We start from the raw sequence: 17,443 nt of genomic DNA, 5'->3' as shown, positions 1-17,443 counted from the left end.
AGACGGAGCTCTGCAGTGTTCCTCAGAAACTTACCTTTGTTAGACTTTTTCCTGTTAAATAAATAGCTCTTTCTTCACTTTTCCTCTTAGACAGTTATAGTTCTCCAAGTTTTTTTCCCCCTCCCTCTAAAAAAAGGAGAATTTTTTTTTCCTTCTCACCATTTGTTCTAGACAAGATATTGGTAGATAACTATTATGCCTGGCTCTCCAGGTTTTAAGCATTGTAGTGCTTGTAATGATGCCATGCCCATATCCTACAGGCATTTTAAGTGTGTCTGTTTGCGGGAGACTCATGTTCCCCATAGTTGCCATCATTGATCCAAACTGAAGGTGCAAGCTGACAGGACGGACCTGTGTCTCAAGCTTGTTTTGCTTGAGAAATCCCTTTGTTTAGCCTCTGACCCTGGACTGAGCCCTCAGAACCCTCTCAGCCTGACAAGGGAAAGAAAAATCTCAAAAAATGTATCTCCTCATTACTGCATAAAGCCCCATTCTGAATTGGCACTCTGACCAAATCGGTGCCAACATCACCTGTGGTGCCGTGCCTCAGTACTCCAGCGTCTCTGGCTCTGCCTACACCACGACTAAGCACAGTATGCACAGACCTTGTGCTGAGGCCATAGGCTTCAAGCTGCCTGCTTTCCACAACATGGTACTGTCAACTACATATTGGATGCCACTACATTGGTGTAGAAAGATCTGCCTACAGCGCCACAATTTCCCTCCGCACCGACTGCAGACACACCGGAGCCACCACATGATTCTACGCTCCCTTAGGCACCAACACAGGTATTGGCACCGAATCCCACCTCAGTGCAGCCCAGCATGGCACTGCCCACTCCGGCACTGAGATACAGTCACCATAGAGAGCTGCTAGTCTCTTCCACACTTAATTCTTCATTGCTCAGTACCAATAACTCACCAAGCACTCTGGTGCCACGGCAATATTTTGTCACCTACAAAATTCTCTGGCGATGAAATTGATGATGTCGCAATAACTTTACCAGAAGCATCCCCTCCTACTGATGCTTCCAGACTGTCAGCATGTACTCGCCGTAGATATGCCACAACTAGGGTATGTCTACACTACAGCACTAATTCGAACTTGTTAATTCAAAAGAAGCTAATTCGAATTAGTGCATCTAGACCTAAAAAATAATTTGAATTAGCGTTTTGCTAATTCGAAATAACATGTCCACATTGAGTGGACCCTGAACTGAAGTTAAGGCTGGCCGGAACCAGTGCCGGCAGGGCATCAGGTTAGGACTTAGAGCGTGGAGCTGCTGCCTCAGGCTAGCAGAGGGCTGTGCTTAAAGGGACCCGACCCCCACCCCAGACAGACAGTTCTCAGGGTTCCCCGCTTGCTTGTCTACCTCAATGAGGGACAGCAAAGCAGTCCTGTCTTGGAGTGCCCTGAGTGCCCACACTCGGCCATCAGCCTGGCTGCACTTGCCGCAGGCTGCCATCCGGGGGGGGGAGGAGGGTGTGTCAATTGGTGGGCTGTCAGGATCCAGGAGGCCCTGCAGGAGAGCTTCCACCCTGAGGAGCCCGCAGAGCCACCCCAGTCCTCCCCAACAGGGGTTCGTGCCCCATTCCTCCCTCACCTCCTTCCACTTACCCCTCCCTAGCTCCCCTTCCTGATGTAAAAAATAAAGAACACGTGTGTTCAAAAATAGAAACTCTTTATTTAACAAAACTGGGGGAAGGGGAATTAACCTCTGGGGAGACTGGGAAAAGGAGGTGGGAGAGGGGAAGAGAGAGGGTGGAAGAGGAGGGGGAAACCTGGGAGGAGGGAGTTGGAAGGGGGAAGCCAGGGGAAGAAGGAGGAGGGGAAGTATAAAACTATGGTACGCCATATCTTCAGTACTGTGTACTGTACAGATATGGTCTCCTCACCTCAAAAAAGATATTTTGGCCTTGGAAAGGGTTCAGAAAAGGGCAACTAAAATGATTAGGGGTTTAGAACAGGTCCCATATGAAGAGAGACTAAAGAGACTGGGACTTTTCAGCTTAGAAAAGAGCAGACTGAGGGTAGATAGGATAGAGGTCTATAAAATCATGAGTAGTGTGGAGAGGGTGAATAAAGAAAAGTTCTTCATTAGTTCCCATATTAGAAGGACTAGAGGACACCAAATGAAATGAATGGGTAGCAGGCTTCAAACTAATAAAAGAAAGTTCTTCTTCACACAGCACATAGTCAACCTGTGCAACTCCTTGCCACAGGAGGCTGTAAAGGCTAGAACTATAGCAGAGTTTAAAGGGAAGCTAGATAAATTCATGGAAGTTGGGTCCATGGAGTGCTATTAGCCGGGGGGTAGAAATAGTGTCCCTGGCCTCTGTTTGTGGAAGGCTGGAGATGGATGGCACGAGACATTGTTATTGTCTTCAGTCATTGTCTTGGTCATTGTCTTCGGTCCATCCCCTCTGGGGTACACTGTTGGCTGACAGGCTACTGGGCTAGATGGACCTTTGGTCTGACCCAGTACGGCCATTCTTATGTTCTAAGCTCAGGGTCGAGGGTCTCATGGACCAACTTGATTTTCATGCAAATCTGCTCCTGGGTTCGCATGTGGCCTTTGGTGGTCAGGCTGGCAGCTATCCTGCCCTAGACGGCTGCTTTCCTGTGCCTAGTGCAGAGATCGTGGACATTGGAGGTCCACAATATCCACACTAGACCAGGTGGGCGCCCACCTCTTGCGGCCCCGGGCAGGCTCCTGTGCGCTGCCAGCCTGGTCCTGGGAAGAGGCGGAGGGCTGGGTGGCTGGCTAATGCTGTGCCAGGTGCAGGGTCTGCTGGCTGGGTGCTGGCAGGCTTGTAACTGGCACAAGCACTGTAGCCAGACTGTGCCCCTTTAAGGACTCCGGGGCCAGGAGGGGGGCAGATGTTTCCCTGGTTTGGCCTAGAGTGGCTACCAGGGCAACCTGGGAAGGGCTAGCCTCCAACTAGTTCAAATTAAGTGGCTACACAGCCCTTAATTCTAACTACTTAATTCAAACTAGGCATTACTCCTCATAGAATGAGGTTTACCTAGTTCGAATTAAGCGCTCTGCTATTTCAAATTAAATTTGAAATAGCGGTTTGCATGTGTAGCTCCTATGAAAGTTAATTCGAACTAACGGCTGTTAGTTCGAATTAACTTTGTAGAGTAGACATACCCCTAGAGATATTCCACCCTATGCTGGGCATCCATCAATGTCACCACCTATGCCTTATCTGGGACATTGGCAGTATAGGAGCCTCTGGGGCTCCAACTACACACAGTGAACTACTAAGCAATGCATTACAAAGGATATCCCATCCCCTCCTCCACAATCCCCATCACCACAATGACAAGGGGAAGGAACCCAAGATGTATCTGGGCCAGAGTGTTGGGGTTATGCATCTCTGGATACCAACTCCTCATTCTTCTCAACGGGTGTGCAACCACCCCCAACAGCAGCATATGATTTCACCAACTTCCAGGATATTTTTAAACAAGTCGCAGCAGATCTCATCATTCTGGAAGAGGTTTCAGAGAACCAGCATGAACTTACCAACATCTTACAATCTGCACTTTCATCAAAGATTGCTTTAGCCATTAATGCTATACTAATGGATCCTGCTAAGAACTTCTGGTAGACACCTGCTATCATACCACCTACATGTAAATGTGTGGAAAGGAAATATTATGTCCCTCCAAAGGGTTCTGAGTTTCTCTTTACTCATCCTGCTCCAAATTCTCTGGTTGTGGAAGTAGCACACCAGAGGAACAAGCAGCAGCACTTTCGGTCCACACCGTCTGATCAAGACAGTAAAAGACTGGATCATTGGGAAGGAAGGTCTACACTTCCTCCATGCTACATTTTAGAATAGGAAGCTATGCTGCCCTTCTGAGTAAATGACTGCAAAAATTATTCCAAATTTAATGACTTTATTAATGACATTCTAGAAGCAAAAAAGCAGTAGTTTAAAGCAGTCATCACTGAGGTCCATGCAATTTCATGCACAACACTACAGGCTGCCCTCGACACTACGGATATGGCGACTGCAGTAGTAATGAGATGTAATGAAATGATTATTCAACTCAGCCGCCTTGCCTTGAGATCCAGTCAGTTGTTGAGGATCTACCATTTGAGGGGGAAAAGCTGTTCCCAGCTACAATGAATGAAGTCCTGCGCATGATGAAGGACTCCAGGGGCACACTCCGATCTTGGGATCCACATGCCAGCACCTAAGAGGGTAGAGTTCAGATGCCATCCTTATTCTAGACCAAGGTACCCACCATATACCCACCAAAACCAAAGACAGGACCACCAACAACCTCAGCACAACTGTAATAGACCTCAGCATCGTTGCATGCTGTCCAAAACCACAAAGTAGCCTCCCAATGGAATGAACAAATTTGAGGCTTCTGTCAAGGGCTTGGAAAGCCACTTAATCTCTCCAGTGTCATCATCTCACCAAAAGCAGTTTGATCACTGTCTCCTTCCCTTCTATCACAATTGGCAACTCATAACATCAGATTGAATTGTTTGCAAAACCCATCTATCAGCATATACTCTTCCCTTCATGTCTATTCCTCCTACCCAACCCCCCTATTCCATCCCTCTTCAGGGAGCATTTTCACAATATACTACTCCAACAGGAGGTCCAACATCTTTTTCAGTTAGGCACAAAAGAGTCTATACCTTCCCAATACAGAAGCAGGGGCTTCTATTCACATTATTTTCTTAGAGAAGAAGAAGAATGGAGTTGGTGACTAATCCTAGATCTCAGAGCCCTTAGCAAATATGTAAAAAAAAAAAGCAGAGATTTAAGATGGTGACACTTGCCACTATTATCTTAACACTGGATCAGGGGACTGATTTTCATCCCTTGACTTGTAGTACATTTATTTCTATGTCTCAATTCACCCCACTCACAGACATCTTCTCCATTTTGTCTTAGGTTCCAACCATTATCAAAATGCAGTTCTACCCTTTGGTTTCTCTACTGTTCAGAGAGTATTCTCAGAAATATTGGCAGTAGCTATGGTCTACCTCAAAAAGCAGAAAATCACTATTTTTCTTTACCTGGATGACATCAGTATAAAAATAACTTTGCAAGCCTGTGGTGTTACAAGTATTTTTTAAATGGACTTCTGCCAGTGCCATTGCTAGGCAATAATCCAGAAAGATACACTATGTAAATGATGTAAAGTAACTTTCATTATCTTTTATCATTTAGTTGTTGTTTGAGGTGTGTCCCCCAAAAGAATGATGACCTTCTCTAAGTTGCTGTCATACAGAAAATGTGCTAATTGTCATTACTCTGATTTAAAACATGAATAGTGATTAATCCCCTGCCTATTTAATATCATGCCTTTTATTGTTTGTAAATGTAAGTGTGCAAGCATGGTTTAAGATTACATACAGTGTCTGATACAAATTTCCTAAAATTAACCAGTGGAAACTGAAAGCTGTATTTGCTGTTTTCTGTTACTTAACTCGTTACAAATGCCAGCAAGAGTCAAGTAAACATTTGCTTACATTGCAGAAGGAATTTATACATTTAAATATACAATGGATTTTTATTCAATCTGTTGATCCAGAATTAAATTTCAGCCTCTGATCTAGTTTTGCATAGATACTAAATCTTTTTGCTAAAGCCACCATCTTTACACACACTTATTAATACAGGGTATGTCTAGACTACATACCTCTGTCGATGGAGCCATGTAAAATAGTTTCCTTGGCATAGTCAAAGAAGCAGGGATTTAAATAATCCCCGCTTCATTAAAATAATCATGGCCGCCATGCTGTGCCGACGATCAGCTGATCCGGCACAGCGTGGCAGTCTAGACGTGGACCTGTCGGCTGGTGAAGCCTTTGCCAACCGATCCTATAAACCTCGTTTCATGACAGCTGACAGATCTGCATCTAGACTGCCGCACTGTGCCAGATCAGCTGATCGTTGGCACACCACGGCGGTCATGTTTATTTTAATGAAGCAGGGATTACTTGAATCCCCGCTTCTTTGACTATGCCGGGTAAACTAGTTTACATGGCTCCGTCAATGGAGCCATGTAGTCTAGACATACCCATAGTAATCTGAAAGGAAATAGCTATTTTAATTATCTAAATTAGGAGTCTCTCTCTCTCTCTAATTCTACCCTCATGTATTTTACAATAAACCCACAACCCCAAAATTGACTGTTATTCAAAACATACCCAGGATATTCCCTCATAAAACAGATTTCATTTAGACTAGTTGAACAATTTCATTTAATGAGTGCTAAGTATACCCTGAAATATGTCCAGTGCAATAATTTTCTAATGCAGTGGGCAGTTCCACTGAATATCAAGATGTATTCAGAAATACTAATTAAACAGTTCCAAGGGCATGTGCCATACATTTTTAACAAGATAGTTATGACTTTAGTTTATTCAGAAACTAGATTAATATCACTATCAATTTAGTGTTTCCAATTGCAGCAGGGTCATGGCAGTGTTTTCAACAAGAAAATATTGGTAGAATTACAAGAGAAAAGGGTGAAAAGTCACATGTAGACTCTGAATAGTAATGGGAGGATTTTTCACATACAAACTAGGCATGGGTAAATCAGACTTCATTACAGAGAGTCAGTTTCTAACAAACCATGGCACCTTAGTTACGAAGACACCAGTCAACTGTATTGCACACATGCAGAATTGAAATTACAATTCATTGTCCTCTACTTGAAATCTTTCTCCAGCTGAGCTAAAGAAAAAGCCCCATTGACTATCAGTAACATTGGGTATATACACTTTTTGTAAGCTAGCAATTACAGGGCAAGACAAGTGGAAATTCTTGAGCATGTCTGATTCTATGCTGTGTCTGGTTATGGAAAACATATACATAAGACAGTATTTTACTACATGTCTCAATCTTAAAAGAACTACACAAGCTGTCGATAAAGGGGAACTATAAATATGAACGAGCAGGTCTGACATCCCATCCAGTAGAGGGCAGTGAGGCACATAAAAGCAGTTCATTACAAAATGATTCAAAATAAGAGACCTGAGTGGCAAATGCTATGCTGTCTATGTTAAAACTTACTGAAGGCTCTGATCCAACTCCTCTTATAAATCTATAAAGATCTCTCCTTTGTATACATTTCATGCAAGAACATGAAAGGGTATGGTAGGTTCCATGTATGGTGTCACCACCAATATTTTTGTTTTTATTAGAGGTGCAATAAATAGGCTTAGCAGGACAAATTATTTTCTTACATAAGAAGGTATCATGTGACAGTTCATAGGCACACTGCACCTGTAATCTCTTCCCTAGTCTTTGTGGGCAGCTTCAAAATGGCAGGCTTCTCTACCTGCACATCTCACAAAGTGGAACACTCTGGTTCACTAGATTACCACACACCTTTTTATTACACTGTAGCCAGGACAGGATGGTAAGTGACTCTTTGAGACTTGTCTACAGTCCCTCATGACTACACCTGTCAGGTTACTATCAGGGATGTTAAATTGTGTTTAATCAGCTAATCGAGTAGTCGATGGAACTTCCATCAACTACTCGATTAGTTGATAAGGAGGGAACTGCAGAACTGCAGTGGGGTTAGCTCCCAGCCCTGGGAGCTAACCCTACTGTAGCTTTGTCTTTTAAATGTATTAAGAGCTCCCCACTTGGATTCCCTTGTGAACAGGGGCTGCTCTGTGGGATGTGGAACAGCCTCTGCTCGCAGAAAGCCTGAGTCCACAGTAGGCAGAGGCTGCTTTGCAGCAGCCTCGTCTGCTCCCCACAACCCATGCTGCTGCCTCTAATAGAGGCAACAGCACAGGGGGGGGGAGGGGGGGCACTGCATAGATGGTGTTGGGGGAGGACCCTGCATTTAAGCCAGCTCCTCCCATCACTTTCTTGCTCCCCCCCACGCTGTCTCTGATACAGAGGCAGCAAGGGGGTGGGGAAATGTGAGTAGTCAAATAGTCAACCCGACTACCTGATAAGCTTAGGTTTGTCGGGTAGTCAACTACTTGACTATTTGCTTACATCTGTAATTGCAACATTTCTCAGATTTGGCTTTGCTTTCTCTGGTCCCCTACTGAATGTTGCCCCTGCTTGTTGCAGCAAAACTTCTTACATTTCTTTGAGCCCCAGCTGCCAGCGGCACACAACACTGCAGCAGGCACTGACCAGCAACTCTGACTGCATTCTGAGCACACAGATGAAACCTGAACAGGAGCTTCAGCAGCTTCCTAGACCAGTTCCAGAGCCTTTGGAGAGAGACCACTAGGAAGGATGGGGGAGGAGCAGGGACTTGCCTGAAAATGGGTTCTTAAGCCCCAGATCCAGTGGAGAAGTATCCACCAACACAGGAATCTGGGAAGATAGTCACAGACTATTGTTTATGGGGCAAGTGAGGGCAGGGCTGGAGGAGAAGGAGAAACACCACAGAATATGGTGCTAGAGATACTGGGTAATACTGCTGCCCATAGGAAGGCCATAATATATACTGGAGGTGACTCTGTCCCAGAATCTGGAGATTTTAAAGCCACCTTAGCTATTCTTCCCTAAAATACACCTCTTAGAGATGCAGCACAGAATCTTATCCCAGTCCTAAGCCTCTAATAAAAACCACCAAATAATTTTTTGTTGAGCTCAATAATTTCTCCACAATACTAGTCTTTTCAGTGTTCTGCATCTTTGTCCTACTTTATGAAGAAAAGCTGCATTATCTGTATATTATGCTGTCGTGTAGTCTGGGTGTATTAGCCAGATTTACATATATAGCCTATCATGATTGTTATTTTACAATTTTGCACAGAAGATGCTACAGAAACACTGTTGCAGAAGGTAAAAATAGGGTTTTGCGTTCATACCTAAATTTTCAATAAGTGACTTTCAGATGTCAAGCCATGTTTGGTTTTTAATCTCTTCAGGCAGTTTCCTTCTTCATTGTCCATTAATTTGGTATTGAAGTTTTTACTTTTTTCCCTGGAACATGCTTATTCTATCGGTCCAGATCTCAGGGGCTCACCAGTTGCTTTGTGCTGTGATAAAGCAAAAGAGCCAGAAAATCAGTTTAGCTGACTGGGGATGTAGAGACTCTATTACATCACTTTTCCTCCCCACATTGGCAGTGCAGGGAGTGGCATTCCAGGGAAAATAAGGCCACGTCTGTACTACGCAGAAGATCATTGCTGTCACGGTCGATCTTCCAAGGTTCAATTTAGTGGATCTTCGCTAGCTCTGCTAAATTGAACCCTAGAAGATCGATTGCGATAGCATTGACCCACTAAATCGAATTCAGAGGATGCCCCAACCAGCGCCAGTACTCTTGCTCCACTCAGGGAGTAAAGGAAGCCAACAGGAGCGTTTGCACCCATCGACCTCCTGCTGTGTGGATGGTGATATAAGATATGTTGATTACAGTTGTGTAATTAACATAACTAGAGTTGCATATCTTAAGTCAACCTTCCACTTTAGTGTGCAGCCAGGGCATCACTATATCTCAGCAATCCCGGGCTTCCAACACAACTCATTGGGGCTGTGGACAGTCAAGTATATCTTAGTACAACCACAAGGTTGCTTTATATTATGATGGGACTAGAATGGCCTCAGGATCACACCCTTTCCCATAATATAGATAAGCTATCCATACATGTGTCACACAAAGAACACCACTTATTCCATTATACTGTGGAATTATTTCAGCTATAGCTATGTATACACTTTATATATCTTAAGAGGAGGAAATACATCTTGGTGTGTTAACTTTTATCAGCATGAGTTTAGAGTGGCCCAATTATTTATCGGTGATGAAGCCAGTCATGAATTTTAACAGTGATTACAACTGCCAATAAAGCCTTTAAGCCAGAGCAGTATATATTCTGTGTATGGCATCTTTAGAACAAGCATTTCAGAAATACATTAGTTCTTTCTTTTTTTAAAATGGTAATTTTGTATCTCTTCACTTGCACAGCCAAACTTCCTGGCAATGTCTACATTATAGCCTCTTGCGCCAAAAATATGCAAATGAGATGAAGCATGGAATATCGCTGTGCCTCATTTGAATAATTAGTGAGGCTCCGTTTTTGTGCAAAAAACCCATCTTGTGCAAGAGCCATTCTTCTGCATTTTTTCCAGGAAGAATGGCTCTTGCACAAAAGATTCTTGTGCAAAAATGGAGCCTCATTAATTATGCAAACGAGGCACAGCGATATTCCACGTGTTGCCTCATTTGCATATTTTTTGTGCAAAATGGGGGCAGTATAGACATAGCCCTTTAGTATAATGAGCCCAACTTTACATCTGAGAGAATAAAATACAACTCTGTATATTGAGTAGCTCTGGTATTGACTGGCAAAGATTTGTCAGGGTTAGGTTTCTTTTTTGTTCTTCTGATGCAGAGTGGTCTTTTCTGTAGGTTCTGCTATGCAGCCAGAGTGCTGGAGGATATTACTAGCTACAATGAGCCCTCAATACTGTAGTTAATTGTAGAGTAATGGAATAAAACTTCCTTTCAACTGTACATATAGGATGACATCCTAGTATTACAAACTGAAAGATGTTAGTATGACATTCCTGTCACACCTCTTATTTAAGCAAAGGACCATTTTCTAGAAGTGGTAAAGAAACAAGCCATCAATATTTCAACAAGAGATTAGAGAAGTTGTAACGCGTATGTTGGTAGCCTGAAGCAGAAAGCAATAAAACATTCCGCCTTCCTTTCTCTTGTTCTGAATAGACTTCACAAAACTAAGTCATTATAATAAAATAAAACTCTAGTGTGGTGGCCATTAAAACTCTTCTCCATTTGTGCATAACAATTAGTTAAATTAATATCACTCCTAAAATGTGGTGCTTTTCAAAGAAGCTGCGCATGCAAATGAATAATAGCTATATAATCATGCATTTTTATTAGAAGAAATTAAATTGCTGAAGCCCTGCTTTCATTGACTGTAAAAGTCTAAAATGAAGCAAATCATAACAAATAGTTTATAAGTTCCATACCACAGGCCAGTGGCTTTGAATGTGAAGGAAAATATTAAAGTCTCTGTAGCAAGAGACATCTTGATGAAGACCAAAAGAAAAGCCTGCACTAAATATATGGGAACCATAATTTTGATACATTTACAAACTGCATTAGAAGGATTTGCTAGTACTCCACAAAATACTGAGATAATCTATTAAAAGGCGGATCAGTAGTATCCAGCTACTTCCCCTGAGGATGTGTGAATAAGGAACGTAGACATGCAAATAATCAGTTTAAGCAACCATTTGTCCTAGGCCCTCATCCTTGAAGATGCTCAGCAATGTTATTCGTTGTCTTAGAGTAAGTTCTAATTGGAGTAACTGAGCTTTGATAACTGTTATGTCATTAAATACAAATAGGGTTCAAACTAAATTATATTTACCTTGTATTATGCGTGCTATTAATGAGTCTATTAATGTTAATACTTTGCAAAGTCCTTTTGAAGTAAAATGTCATAATCTGTAGATCCTAATCAGGAGTGAACTCTTTCCACAAACAAAAACATGACATGGCAACACTGACAAAGCATTTATTAAAGAGTATCATCCAGATTCTTTCCTGTGGCCAGACAACACACAATGCAATTTATAGAGGGAGTAGATGTGTCTTTAAAACACCTTGCATGCTGGACTGCTTGTGTACTATATTGGTTTCCCAAATTGAAATCCAACACCCACAATGGGTGACACTCTACATATCCCAGTTATACCCTTTATGCCAACAGCACAGGGAAGAATCATGGGCAACCATGAATAGTGGGTGGGCTGCGTAGGTGGTTTTGAGAGATGGTTTGATGAGATAACATGATCTTGGTAACTAATTGACCATTCATTATCAGAGGTAAATAGGTCAATGGAGGGATGATAGGAGTTACTATAGAGAACTTTCTGGGTGTCTGGCTGGTGAGTCTTGTCCACATGCTCAGGGTTTAACTGATTGCCATATTTGGGGTCGGGAAGGAATTTTCCTCCAGGGTAGATTGGCAGAGGCCCTGGAGGTTTTTCGCCTTCCTCTGTAGCATGGGGTACAGATCACAGCTGGAGGATTCTCTGCATCTTGGGGCCTTCAAAGTATATGAAGCCTTCAATATGTGAGATATAGGTGAGAGGATTATTCTAGGAAGGGGGGGGTGAGATTCTGTGGCCTGCACTGTGCAGGGGGGTCAGACTAGATGATCATAATGGTCCCTTCTGACCTTAAATTCTATGAGGTGGCCCTCCATCTCAGTGAGCTGCAGCAACCTGTGGCCCATTGGGTTCCACTTGTAGCCCCGCCCCCCCATCCATCCCCCTTCCCCCATTGAGCCTCTTGAGCTTTGTGGCACTGGAGCCCTGCACGTACCTGCTCTTCCCCCTCCTTCCCAGCTCTTTTGGGCTACGTCTACACTGGCCCCTTTTCCGGAAGGGGCATGTAAATTTCACCAGTCGTCGTAGGGAAATCCGCGGGGGATTTAAATATCCCCCGCGGCATTTAAATAAAAATGTCCGCCGCTTTTTTCCGGCCTTTAAAAAAGCCGGAAAAGAGTGTCTACACTGGCCCCGATCCTCCGGAAAAAGTGCCCTTTTCTGGAGGGTCTTATTCCTACTTTGAATATCCCTACGACGACTGGTGAAATTTACATGCCCCTTCCGGAAAAGGGGCCAGTGTAGACGAGCCCTTGGAGTCTGTGAATTGCCCGATTTGTGCTCTGTCCCTGCTCCTCCTCTCCATCCAAGAGCTAGAACACAGCAAACAGCTAATTCATGGCATTCCAGGTCTGGGACAGGGGACCTCCTTGGAAAGTGCTGGGAGAGAAGGGGAATGTGTAGGAAGTGCGATGCTCCGATGCCTCAGTGCGCGAGGTACATGTGAGAGCAGGGCAGGCAGGGGGTCCGTGGGCCACAGGTTGCCCACTGTTGGTCTATATCAGTGTTTCTCAACCTTTTATAAAGTATCCCTTTTAAAAAAAATTATAAGTACCCCCAGTTCCTACAGTTTTCAGATGATTTCCCCCCCCCCCCCTACTATTGCAACACATTTGTTTAAACCACTTAATTGTAGCTGGGTGGGCAATGACACTTTTGGGTGTAAAAAGTACAAAAATAAAGCTCTGTAAAACGAAACAAAAGTTCAGTTCTCCAAATTTCAGTTGTCTTGATGTACCCCCCCAGACTTCTCTCAAGTAGCCCTAAGGGTACCACTAGTTGAGAACACTGGTCTATATCATGTTGGCAGTAATTTTCTAGAAGGTGGAAGGCATTCTAGGACCATATTACATTGGAAAACATTGGGAAAAAAAAAATCCACAAATAGGAGCCAGAGCAAAGTTATTTAATGGGCTTCCCTTTTGCGTGAGCAAAGGGATATAATCACTGAAGGCTACGTCTACACTGGCCCCTTTTCCGGAAGGGGCATGTAAATTTCACCAGTCGTCGTAGGGAAATCCGCGGGGGATTTAAATATCCCCCGCGGCATTTAAATAAAAATGTCCGCCGCTTTTTTCCGGCTTTTAAAAAAGCCGGAAAAGAGCGTCTACACTGGCCCCGATCCTCCGGAAAAAGTGCCCTTTTCCGGAGGGTCTTATTCCTACTTCGAAGTAGGAATAAGACCCTCCGGAAAAGGGCACTTTTTCCGGAGGATCGGGGCCAGTGTAGACGCTCTTTTCCGGCTTTTTTAAAAGCCGGAAAAAAGCGGCGGACATTTTTATTTAAATGCCGCGGGGGATATTTAAATCCCCCGCGGATTTCCCTACGACGACTGGTGAAATTTACATGCCCCTTCCGGAAAAGGGGCCAGTGTAGACGAGCCCTGAGGCTATGTCTAGACTGCAAGCCTCTTTTGAAAGAGGCTTTTTCGAAAGATACTTTCGAAAAACCTTCTTTCAAAAAAGAGCATCTAGACTACAATCAGTACTTTCGAAAAAGCAAGCTGCTTTTTCAAAAGAGAGCGCCCAGGCAGTCTGGATGCTCTTTCAAAAAAGCACAGTTTGCATTACATAGCGCCTTCTTCCGAAAGATCACTTTCGAAAAAAAGGCGTTATTCCTCATGAAATGAGGACTGCCGCCATCGAAAGAAAAGCCGCGTTCTTTCGACTTAATTTCGAAAGAATGCGGCCGTAGTGTAGATGTAGGTGAAGTTTTCAAAAAAAGGCTACTTTTTTTTAAAAAAAACAACCTGCAGTCTAGACACAGCCTGAAGGTATGTCTACATTGCATTCCTCCTTTGAGAGGGGAATGCAGACAAGCGAAATTGCAAATGAAGTGAGGATTTGAATTTTCCATGCTTCATTTGCATAATCATGGATGGCTGCTTTTCCGAAATAGCATATTTTGAGAAAACAAACGTGGTCCACGCGTGGTTATTTCAAGAAAAACCCCATCCTTCGAAATAACCCTTAAACCTAATTTGAGGAGTAAGGGTTAATTCGAAGGGAAATAACCCCGCGTGGACCACATTTGTTTTCTCGAAATACACTATTTCAGAAAAGTGGCCATCCGCGATTATGCAAATGAAGCATATGGGAAATTCAAATCCACGCTTCATTTGCAATTTTGCTCATCTGCATTTGCATTCCTCTGAGTTCAACTCTAATGTAGATCTCTCCTATTGAATAGCTCAGCAGTTTCAATCTACCTCAGGACCCATTACCAAAAGCCCATTGGTCAGAGTCTTGATGTGTTTGGGGTTGTTCTACAATAGCTAATATTTTGGGCTGGGAGTTAAACATTAGTATTAAGACCTCTGTTTAGGCAATGGAATTCACCTCATTCTGTTTCGGAATGATTTGAGGGCAGATATTTTTAAACAAATCAATGTAAACAATTTGTAAATAATCCTTGGTCTGTTCTCATTTCTGAATAATTTTATGTGCATTTGAAATTTGAATAATTTTGATAGGACATACACTAATGCTTCCATTTACAAATTTGAAATTTATTATATTGCTAGTTGCTATTGTTTAATATTCTCTTGAAATCCACTTTTTCCATAAAAATTGTGACTAACCTTGTTCACTAGAATGTTCGCAGAAAGCAAATACAATAGAATTTCAACATAGATTATGCATTTAAATATTCAAGTGCATAGTCATGGTAACTATTCTGAAAAATTCACCTACCTATACTTACATCAGGAAAAGGATGAGTAATGAAGGGGATTGTTGAAAAGCCCATGAGAAGAGAAATGTTTGTACCACTCCAGACTGGTATCAATATTTGGATATACTGAGATTCAGCATCAGAATTGCCTTGGTGCTTCAGTATATTACATTTGAACTGTAAACATGAAGGAAGTTTTACCTTAAGTCCAGCCAGAAATTGTCAGTAGAGATGAGCCTAACCTCCAAGGCTTGTATCAGATTTGGATTTGAATTTCCCTGGGAATCATGAGTGTTCGTAGTGGGATTTTGGTTTAACCTCATTTGCAATTTTCAGCCTAGCAATGTGTAATAATGATGGTCCTAACCATCACAAATAATAAAGCCCAAGGCAAACACTGCAGACTCTTGACAAGGCAGTCCCGTAAATTCAGATTTGTTTTTAAATAGAGATAAGTGTCTTCTTCTTGCTTGTTACACAGGTTTAACTAACAAACTCAGATGGTTCTTGTTCATAGTCATAAAGGACTGGTAGGTTGAATTGTCTTTTCACTAATGTGAATGGAACAACATGGCAGATCTGCAGCACTGCTATATTGCAAAAGCTGTGAGTCACTGACTTTTGGCTGGCTGCCTAGTTTTAGATTGTAAGAGGTCTTATAGAAAAAGCGTCCACTAACTTGTGAAAGCCGAAGTCTAATGTGGTGCATAATTTAGGAGTAACATACTTCTGCACTGATTAGAGTTTGTTATTTAATGAAAAAAAAGGCAAAGCTATAGCTGTGCCCATGGGTCCTGTGTTTCCCACCACATTGCCTCTTTTTACTAGAGTCACAGTTCAAAGCATACTGAGCCATACTAATCACAGGCTAGTCCATAATATGGGGATGAAACCTCTCTGTAGTCCCAGTCTCCATATCCAGGGGCAGACTCTGAAGTCCCGTGAGGAGGGCTGGGGAAACCTGGGCCCTCCCAGTACTCTGGGGTCTGGCCCAGGGACCCTAAAACAGCAGTAACAGATAGGGTTTGTTCTATTCCCTGTCTGGCAACTGTTTTCCTGGGCCACTTCCCTAAATGAGCTCTCCCAGTACCTTTCCTCTGGTACCTGATCCTCCAACACTTGTCCTGCCTTGCAACATCCAGTTCTCACTCAAACACATCTTACTCACAGCATTTTGTCTCCTTCCTCCTTGTATGCCACCTAACAGAAGGAGCTGCCCTTTTAAACCAGTTTCAATTGGTTCTTGATTGGTCCCAGGTAGTCTGATTAGCCTGATTTCCTTTGCTCTGGAAGGTTCCTAATTAACTCAGGGTGTTCTAACTGACCTGATTGTCCAGACTGCTTCTGGAAAGTTCCTGCTGGTTCTAGGCCAGCTCCTGCCAGTTTAGCCAGTGAACAGAGACCTACTTAGTCTAAAGCTCACATACGTTCCTTCTAGTACTCTTTCATAACCCTCTGACCTGACCCTGTTGCAGTATGCATATTAATATACAGAGAGTTCTCAAAGTGGTGTAACTGTCAGTATCTGTACATACCCTGAAATCAAGTTAATTTAGTTTCAGATATATTAGTTTTGCCTTGTAGCACTTCAGAGGCTCTTCACAATTTGGTTTCTTACATAAAAACAGTCATACTGGGTCAGACCAGAAGTCAATCTAGCCCAGTATCCTGTCTTCTGACAGTGGCCAATACCAGATGCCTCAGAGAGAATGAACAGAAGAGGGAATTTTCAAGCAACCCCTCTCCCTTTACCCATTCCCAGACTCTGACAGAGGCTAGGGACACCATTCCTACCCATGCTGGCTAATAGCCATTGATGGACCTAGCCTCCATTAATTTATCTAGTTCTTTTTTGAATTCTGTTTAAGTCCTGGTCTTCACAACCTCCTCTGGCAAGGAGTTCCACAGGCCGACCTTGCGCTGTGTGAAGAAAAACTTCCCTTGGTTTTAAACCTTCTACCTATTAATTTCATTTGGTGACTCTTCGTTCTTAGGTTTTTGGAACAAATAAATAACTTTCTTATTCACTTTTCACACAAGTCATGATTTTATAGACTTCTATTATATCCCCTCTTAGTCTCCTCTTTTCTAAACTGAAAATCCCAGTCTTTTTAATCTCTCTTCATGTGGGACCCATTCCAAACCCCTAACCTTTTTTGTTGCCCTTTTCTGAACCTTTTCCAATACCAGTATATCTTTTTTGAGATGAGGCAACCACATCTATATGCAGTATTCAAGATGTGAGCATGTAAAAGGTTCTGCCGTTCACATGGGCACTCCTTGGTGGCTGAGGGGAGTCTTTCAGTCTCTACTTGCCTGTCTGTGGGCAAGACAGCATCCAGTAAGTGGTCTGAGGTTAGGCCTCTTACTTTATCCCCTG

General features: G+C 42.9%; 1 protein-coding gene and 1 long non-coding RNA gene across 3 annotated transcripts in view; one reads left to right on the top strand and one right to left on the bottom strand.

Annotated features, from left to right (window-relative positions):
• SHISA9 (shisa family member 9) overlaps positions 1–17,443 on the top strand; it is a 353,976-nt gene that overhangs the window by 41,008 nt on the left and 295,525 nt on the right. The window lies entirely within an intron of this gene.
• LOC142818542 (uncharacterized) lies at positions 3,933–16,243 on the bottom strand. The gene is made up of 3 exons (XR_012896048.1): positions 16,154–16,243; positions 8,832–9,002; positions 3,933–4,210 (listed from the first exon to the last, which is right to left on the bottom strand). It is a non-coding gene; the product is annotated as an uncharacterized LOC142818542 (long non-coding RNA).

This window comes from Pelodiscus sinensis, chromosome 16 (genome assembly GCF_049634645.1).
Source record: "Pelodiscus sinensis isolate JC-2024 chromosome 16, ASM4963464v1, whole genome shotgun sequence".
NCBI lineage: Eukaryota > Metazoa > Chordata > Testudines > Trionychidae > Pelodiscus > Pelodiscus sinensis.
Note: the sequence above shows the minus strand (reverse complement) of the source record. Positions and strands in the feature narration are given on the sequence as shown.